Source organism: Eurypyga helias, unplaced genomic scaffold (assembly GCF_000690775.1).
Source record: "Eurypyga helias isolate BGI_N326 unplaced genomic scaffold, ASM69077v1 scaffold4852, whole genome shotgun sequence".
Lineage (NCBI taxonomy): Eukaryota > Metazoa > Chordata > Aves > Eurypygiformes > Eurypygidae > Eurypyga > Eurypyga helias.
The window spans coordinates 33,520-40,952 of record NW_010235157.1 but is presented as its reverse complement, the minus strand read 5'-3'; positions in this window follow the sequence as shown (position 1 = coordinate 40,952).

The window sequence follows — 7,433 nt, the reverse complement described above, 5'->3', positions numbered from 1 at the left end:
AAGAGTGTAGAAATGATCGTTTGTAAGTAGACATAACGTGAAAGCTGTTACTGTGTTGAGACAAAAATACAATGGATTGTACATATTTTATATGTGAATTAGGGAAAAATGTGAAATACACACTTTTATGATGGCATAAAGGTTGCAGTTTCTACTTCAATGTCAAGGATTTCTCATTAGCAAGTCCATAGTAGGGAAAAGACAGAAGTTGGGCAGCTCTCCTCCTACGTTTCATGGTTTATGTGTCTTGATTTTTCCCTTATGGCAGCATCTGAAGGTCATGTCACTTGGGTTGCTTCCCAAACTGATTAGATTTTATTTCCCATTTTTTATTTTATATTTTTACTTAGTATATTGAATTGGCTCGAATGTTGTCTTTGAGACTGCTTCTCACTCATTCTTATCAGCACAGCTGCCTTATATTAGCTTTGTAAATAGTTAAACTGAGTGTGTACACAGCAGAAGGGAGGAGTGCCTATAGTGCTAACTGGCATATCAGTGCTGACTCTAGGCTGGTGAGTACAGTTATTGATGGCAGTGGCGATAGGACAACAGCGGCTCAGTAATTGGACCTAGAGCCTGGTATTGGACCCAGTATGCACTGTATTTCACATTTGTTTAAAAAAAAAAAAATCAGGCATCTGGTTTTTAAATTTCAATAGATGTATGACGGGAGAGACTACTTTGACTTTACTGCATTTTCTGTAAGTAGGTGTAGTGCTCCTCACATGCACTAATGGCCATGGGAGCTAAGCTGCATTCTGTTCTTAAAACCCTCTTTATTTCCATTCTTTATATAAATATCCCTTGATGCAAACCCTATAATTGCTTCTCTTTCCAACATGTACTCAACACTATTATAAACTGTCTAGTCTTTTCTTCCTGGTTGATTAGTCAGCAGTTTCTGTCTGTCTGTCGTCTTTCTGCTTTGGGCAAAACTGACCATGTCCCTAAAACTTATTTTAGGGGGAAAAGAATGACAAAAATGTAAAACAATAAAACGAGCTTTGCAAACCACTTTGTACTTTACAGATGAAACTTGAACAGTTAAAGTAACAGCAAATTTGCTAAACAAGTAAGTTGCCAAACTGGTTGTCACTGCCGAAGCTTATTGGGTAATTGCATCTAACATTTAAGAGAGAAGACCTTTTCCACAGTATGCATGCCTTCTGCTAAAAAGAGGCTTCACTGTTCTGGGGGAAGATGAAGAAGCATTTTTATTTAACTTCTTGCAAATACTACGAAGTGCAGTATTAATGAATAAAACCGATGACTTTGAACTTGCTCTGAAATATCTAGTTTAATCTCTTCTTAATTGTCTGTAACTCACATACCTGTTGATACAAGAAGTTAACTGTTGTAAAGGGGACGTTACATCTTACATGCAGTTTTTTAAACAAAACTTTCATATTTTATACTTTTCCCAAAAGCCTGTATTCCTTTGTTACACACTGAGGTTTTTCAAAACAATTGTTAAAATTAAATATGTTAAAGAAATTTTTTCATTATGCATTTTATTTTACTGGATTATTGAAACAGCAAATGCACTTTGAATTGGTACACCTGTAAAGAGCAGTTTAGCCTGTTCTTAAAATTAACTAATAAACATACAGCTTACAGCAGCCAACAGTGTGCAATTATTTCAGTATTTTTTAAAGTATAAAGAGTATGTGCCAGCATATTTTCAAAGCTATGAATGTATTATACACAGTCACAGGATTTCATTCTGACCTAGTTGTGTTGTCTTTCAAATAAATATGAAACAAAATTACCTTCTTCGATAACTCAGTTCTTTATCAGATGAATCCCATGTCTGAATAAAGTCATTGTAACTTGAATTGGTGTTACACTTTAAAGATCTCTCAGGCCTTTGATAGCATTTTTCTCCTATTTATACTCCATGATTTTGTGGAGTAAGAGGCTCCTTGCCACCTCTTCCCAAACTTTTCTTTAACCAAGAAATTCCTTTTCTCCCTATGCTTGCTCATGGTTTACTGAAAGAAAAATAAATGAGGATCCTCCCTTTCTGCCTTCCTTTTTCTGAAAGTGTTCATAGCATCTGGGCTGTGCTCCTTTAGAATTTCTTTCTTCTACACCATTCACACAGAAAAATCTGGTGAAGTTTGCTGTCTTGGATTAAAATGCCATGAAGATGATGCAGTTTGGCCTAACAGCATCAGGTCATGGTATAGGGCAGGCTTCTGAGGAAGCATTCTAGTTAGAGGTGGTATTCAAAGATCTGAATCCCAAAAGGATCTGTGGACCAGATTTCCTACCGTGAGGTAGATTTCTTTTAAACAATGTTTGTTCAAATGTGCCTGAATATCAACAATGGCATAGGCAGTTGTGAAGCTGAGGTCAGGTGAAGATTACTGAGCCTGAAGAAGGTGCATGCTGGCTTATGCAGTCTGTGCCTTTCTATTCAAACGAGTAAAACTTGAGCTGTAATCAATAACTGGGCACTGAAATGGAACCTCACTTTAAAAAAAGATATATGACCAACTTGGTAGATGTCTCTTAAGGAATCTGCTACAAGACAGAGACCTAAAGAGAGCAAGCAGGAAAAACAGAACAGGTACAACAGGAATTACTGAGTTTGTTTTAGGGAAGTCAAATAATCACAGAAAATTGATGTTAGAAGGGACTTTTGGACGTTCTTTGATGCAAACCCATATACTTTGTAACAAGGCCAGTTAGAGCAGTCAGTAATATGTTCAGTTGGGTTTGGCATCTCTGGAATGGTAACTTAGCCTCTCTTGGCAAGCCTCTCCACTGTTCACCTCAGTAAAATAGGTAACTAAACCCTCTGGTTTTAAGTGGAATTTGTGCCCATTACCTATTGCTCCATCACTGGGCACTGCCGGGTTGAGCCTGGTTTCATCTTTTTTAACCTTTTATATCCCCTTCAGGTATTAATACACACTGATAAGATCCTGCAGAGAATTCTCTTTGCCAGGTTTAACAATTCTAGTGCTCTCAGTCTCTCCCCATATGTCACATTCCAATCACTTTATCATCTCTATGGCCCTTTGCTTGTGTTGCTGCAGTATGGCTGTGTCAGTTGATTTGGGAAGCCCAGAACTAGGCACACTAGCACGTATGTGCTGAGCTGACCCTGGCTGGGGCCAGCTGCCCACCAAAGCCGCTCCATCACTCCTCTCCTCAGCTGGGCAGGGGAGAGAAAACATAATGAAAAGCTTGTGGGTCGAGATAAGGAACAGGGAGAGATCATTCACCATTTCCATCACAAGCAATACTGATGTGACTTGGGGAAAATTAGTTTAATTTATTGTCAGTTAAATCAGACTAGAAGAGAACTAACCCCCAAATCATAACACACCTTTTTCCCACCCCTCCCTTCTTCTCAGGCTCAGCTTTGTTATCCCTTTCTTTCTCTTTCACCCCTGCTGCACAAGGGAATGGGCATTAGGGTCAGTCCATCACACAATGTCTCTGCTGCTCCTTCCTCAGGGGAGGATCCTCACACTCTGCCCCTGCTCCAGTCTGGGGTCTCTCCCACAGGAGACAGTCCTCCACCAACTTCTCCCACATGAATCCTTTCCAAGGGCTGCAGTCCCTCCCAAGCTGCTCCAGTGGGTGCCATCCTTCAGGAGCAGCCTGCTCCAGCCTAGGTCCCCCTGGGGTCACAAGTCCTGCCAGCGAACCTGCTCCAGCCTCAGCTCCTCTCCACAGGGCCACAGTTCCTGCCAAGAGCCTGCTCCAGTGTGGGCTGCCCAGGGGATCACAGCATCCTTTGGGCATCTCCCTGCTCTGGCGTGGGGTCCTCTCCGGGCTCCTGGAGAACCTTTGCTCCAGTGCCTGGAGCACTTCCTGCACCTCCTTTTCACTGACCTGGCAGGCTGCAGAGCTGTTACTCTCACATCTTGCTCCGTCTCTGCCTCTCCCCTGCAAAATCTCCTAATTTCCTCCCCCCGCCTTCTTAAACACGTTATTACAGAGGCGTTAAAACTGCAGTTGGCCCAGCCTTGGCCAGCAGCGGGTCCATCTTGTCTGGTACTGGCTCTCTCAGACACTGGGGAGGCTTCCAACAGCTTCTCACAGAAACCACCTCTATAGGCCCCCTGCTACCAAGACTTCGTCTCACAAACCCAGTACAATAATGTATGTAATAATCTACACATTATGGTAGCATGCTGTAAAAACAAACCTATGTGAGAGTAGGTAGGTAGCCACCAAAGAAATTCAGGCAGGCATTTGAATTATTTATTTATAAGTTCAAGAAGATATTAATTCTGTATTATATCTTTTTATACTCCAAATCATTTGCCTTGCTCACTTCTCAGAAAATTATACTTATGTGATCATGCTCTGAGTGTCTGTTATGTTGCCATCATCCCTCCGTCACAGTTCTTAAACCTTTCAACTCATGTTTCCAAATTTCAAATTCTGAAAATGGTTAGCAGCATCTGAAGGGAAAAAACGGTAGTAAGAGCTTACTGTAATTTAAAGCCGAAGGGAAAAAATCCAAAACCGAATCACTAAATATTTTTAACGGTATGTGTGATACTCCACTAGAGAAAAAGAGTATGCATTTTCAGTTGTTTGGAATGACAGTTTCAACTTGTGGAAGTACTTGTCGTGACAATGATTCTATAAAGGAGACATACCTAGTTTATAATGATCTCTTAAATTATATTTTATGTTCATAAAATGATTATTTATAATATATTTTGAAAGCAATCATTATATTGCTTTCCACTGGCAAGGGGTCCAAAGGGCTAGTACAGTTAAAATGCATGTTGGTGTTCCCACACGATGGCCTGTTCACATCCAGTTGCTGACAACTGCTTCTCTTTAAATAAAGATATTTGCATTTCAGAGAACCCTAAATATTGTTTCTATTGTAATAAAACTAAATGTAAATATTTTAATAATGATTGAAGAGTGTTATGTTGTCTTATTTTGTGGTAAAGTTCATAAGTTTATAACTCGTCTTAGGCTCGTTTTGAGTTGAAATCACATGCAGTGTTACCACTAAAACCAGATGTTAATACAGTAGTTTCTTACTGAACAGTTTTAATGTGTATTTGTTATATAAACAAAGAGGAGTTAAATGCTAAAAATGACATTTAAATGTAGAAATTAGCTGGATGTTTGTGACTTGTGGGGTTATTGTCTTTTGCAATCTCTTTGTGCTTCTTCATAGTGTTATTCATTAATCATCACGGATTCTTACGTCACTAATGTATTTTAGCCTTGCTTCCTAAGAAAATGAGATGTATATAATTCCACCTGCCAATCCTGATTTACTGTCTTCTTCCCCTTTTACTTTGCACTACAAACTTTTGTAATTACTGATCCATTCCAGTTAAAGTGTTGGAGATGAAGGTATCAAAGCTGAATAAATTTCTATGAGTTATGAAAAATCTGGATGGAGCATATACATGCATGGTAGGGAAGAGGCTGAAGTTAGTGCCTAGCTGAGGGAAAAGCTGCAGTGGGAGTCCAGTAATTATTCTTTGCTGGATGCCTGGCTTGGAACCAGCTATTCTGCTTGCAGAGTCTTTTTCAGCTGGCAGTTCAGGGGAGCAGAAGAGGCATTGGGGTCAAAGTATTCAAAAACATGAGAAGAGAAATAGAGCTGTTGAAGTGTAGGGCATACGTGAAGTGTTGCTCGCTGCTGCTTCTCTGTAACTCTTGTTCTTTTTCCTGGTTAACTAATGGAGCTTGCTGTAAGTGAAGAGTCTGGATTTTAGCAAGCGTGTGCTACAGTAAGGCTCTTTAGTTTTGTTGTTCAAAAGTAATTAGAAACTTTATGGCAGCTGAGAACTAAACAACATATAATGTAGTTTCTTTTTTTTAGACATATTGGGAGGCAACACAGTCTTGAAATAGTACTTAGTGAAAACTATGGCTCACTACATACATACTCACACATACATATACGCTGACAAATGTTCGCAGGACAGTAATTTCAAATGTGATAAGGTACTGCAATTTTTTCTGCATATTCTTAATAAAAATATAAAGTATTAATAATAATTTTAACAAGTGTATTTGGGAGCCTAGGAACGGAAGTTAGCTTTACCATGTGCTTCAGAATGAACGTTTTATGCTGTATGTGCTTACTGTATGATTTCAGTTGAAAATGATCCCCTTCAGTAATTGCATTTGTATTATATGCGGTGTTATTTCTCCAGGTAGAAAATAGCAGCTTGCCTGTAAATGCAAACTGCTTTAGGCTATCCAGTATGTGTGTATTGGTCCAGATGCTATTCGACTCATTGCTTAAAGCATAAAGGATACCTAGTGAGTTTGGGAGAACTAATCACAGGATCGGAATTAAGAATTGTCCTCCACATCTTTTAAATATGGACTACTGAACTCCACTAGTAAGTTAGTATTTTGTTTGGTGCTGTCTCATTCTGCAGTAGTTAACACTAGCATCAGCAAGCTGTAGGGTGCTAGAACTTCCCATTTTACCACTTCAGAAATACTTGTGAAATTCTGAATTTCACAGTAATTGTCACAGTATACAGAATTTTCTTTCAGATTGCAACCTCTAAAAAGAAAGTTACAATATTCAGATCTGGTCGTCTTTTGCAAGTTCTTTCTTGTGTGGCCTGTAGAGGGTAAGACTTGCATTGTTTAGACTGCTCATGTGGTTATCAGTTGGTAAGTTCATACACAGAGCCTTTTGTACTCAAGATACAGATAGCAGCAGCTTAAGCTAACTTCCTTTCCATGTTGGAAATAATGTTGCGTGCAGAAAATGACCTGTGAGCTGGCACGTGGTATTTGATCTGCTCTGCATTCAGATTCAGTGGCTGACCACAGACTCCCAGCAGTGAGCTGGGAGGTTGGCGTGTGCTGATTAGCCAGCCCCTTGGCCAGAGTAGCTGAGCCTCACAAGAGACGGGAGCCCAAGAAGTGATAGGGCAGACATAGGTGGGTGAATGGTTTTGTAGTAGGTTATGACCACAGAAGACAGCGAGGAAATGGCACGAAGGAGGGAACGCGGCATGAGAGGGATGTAGTAAGTAGTCTGGACGTTGTGTCCAGCAGGTAATCTGGAGTCTCCAATAACTCGTTCATTTTCAAGTGGGTAATCTGCTGTAGAGGACTTCCTGATATGTATCTAGTTTAATTGGTAAGGGACGTTGAGCTGAAAATGTGTTTTAAAAAGGAATAGGAGACAAGGATATTTGGGTATTTCCAAAGTGGTGCCTATTTTTAATATAATAGCACACTATTTCATATCTGTCAATATTGAAGCTTTATGATTGTCGTGGTTTAGGCCCAGCCGGCAACAAAAGACCACGCAACGATTTGCTCATTCCCCTCCCACTGGGATGGGAAAACAGAAGGAAGGGCTGGTGGATCTACACAAGGACTGGGAGGGATCACTCACCAGTTGTGGTCACGGGTAAAACAGACTCGACTTGGGGAAGAAAAATCAATTTGCTTAGTTA